Here is a 1794-nt window from a genome sequence, read left to right on the forward strand (position 1 = left end):
CAATGGAAATAGAGTGACATTTAAAATTATAAAGGGAAATTCCTACAAATGCATATGCAGTGAGGTCAAGCTGCAAAGATCAATGTCCATGCCTTTTCATCACATGTAGCCTATTCGGTGAACCCTAACAGTAATTTTAAACACTAATATGGAGTGTGCAGTGCTACAAACAGTAAGCAAATAGCTGTTTTAAGGGCATACACTAATTTAACACTTAAATGTATTTCTTCCTGCAAAATATGTTCCATGTGCTCTTTAACAGCCTGACATAAAAAATAAAGAAATAATACTAAAAATAAAGAAATAACTCAATTACAATTTTATTGCACCTTGACCAAATACAACAAAACAGAAAATCACTTTTGTATTCTTAATCACATTTCATTGTCAAGGGCACTTGACATCAGGTCAAGTATTTATCTTAACATCAAAACAAATGTACATTCCATTGCATTTACAATCTAGGAGGCATAACTACTCTTATTCATTTTTGTCCATTTACTGCTACATATTCCGGTCCACCATTGTGCAGTGAACAATGTTATAAAATATGAAATTATACAAAATAATAAAATACACAATTACGAAGACTAAACTCATTAAATTATGATAGCCAGGGTGTTGCTGTAAACAAGTCAACCAAGCTATTTATAACTATATAGCAAGCTTTTAAAATAAAACGATGGAAATAAATAACATTTCCAGCAAAAGGCATGCTTCAGGACACAAAGGTGTACATTAAAAATAATTAATTAAATTAATTAAAAAAATAAATAATAATAATGATAATAAAATATTACCCTGTCGGGGCTGGATACTAATAATACAGAACATGTCCTGGGGGAATAAGACAGATTTTTAAAGGAACAAAGGCATGCGTTACAGTACAAAAAGTTTATCCTGTACTGCGGAGACAAATGTCACTTTTCTGAATGGCTGCATCTGTGGGGACACAAACAGTTATAATTAAAACACAAACCAAAAGAAAAGCAGAAACATAAATGAGCATTTACAAAATTCTAATTTGAGGCCACACACTTATCACATGTATTTTAGTTACTCATAAAAACATTGGTGTACTTTATCAGTGATGATTGATAAACAAGCAATAAAGCCAACCGCTACTATGTATATGAGACAGCATAGAGCTCCCTGCTCAAATTAAAAGACTATACCTGTTAGTCTCCCCAGGCAAATGCAGCAATTTTTGATGCGAGACTCAATACTTTGGGGTTGACAGAGTACACTCGCTTTTTCTCTCTCTTTTGCACCTTGGTACCTTTATGTGGATTTATCCCGAAGATGCACCTTTTAAAAAACCAACAGCAATAATAGTAACAACCTTAATTTCTGCACATTTCTTAACCTAGTGAATGCAGCCTATGTTACCTTTGCAAGAATTCTAGTGTGGCCCCCAGTTCTACAGGGTAACTGATGTTCAATATGTAGTAGAGGGAAAACATCAGAGACAGTGCCTCAGTAAAACTCAAGAGATGGTCATTCACAATTATCTGGTCTACCGCTACCATGTATACACTGGCTGTCAGTGGGTTCTCTCCTTTGAACAAACAAAAACCAGAAAGCAATAAAATGTACAGAATGAGAATTCTGCAAATTTCATATCAAGTCAACCACAATCAGTAATTTTGTGGATTAAATATTAAGTGATCATATTAAATGATACTAACCACTCACTACTATACATGGAGTAGGTGGAAGCTGCTCTGGGCATACTGTATATCATTTGGAACACAAGTGTCTTCTACCATCACAAGGTGGTCTTGGTCATTTTTG

At 34.1% G+C, this 1794-nt stretch overlaps 1 long non-coding RNA gene across 1 annotated transcript; it reads right to left on the reverse strand.

Moving 5' to 3' along the window:
• Positions 1 to 323: 323 nt before the first annotated feature.
• On the reverse strand, positions 324 to 1459 carry LOC107578081 (uncharacterized). Its single transcript, XR_001608299.1, has 3 exons — positions 1390 to 1459; positions 1176 to 1308; positions 324 to 942 (listed from the first exon to the last, which is right to left on the reverse strand). It is a non-coding gene; the product is annotated as an uncharacterized lncRNA (long non-coding RNA).
• Positions 1460 to 1794: the final 335 nt, after the last annotated feature.

The sequence above is a fragment of the Sinocyclocheilus grahami genome, unplaced genomic scaffold (assembly GCF_001515645.1).
Source record: "Sinocyclocheilus grahami isolate Dianchi unplaced genomic scaffold, SAMN03320097.WGS_v1.1 scaffold8723.1, whole genome shotgun sequence".
NCBI lineage: Eukaryota > Metazoa > Chordata > Actinopteri > Cypriniformes > Cyprinidae > Sinocyclocheilus > Sinocyclocheilus grahami.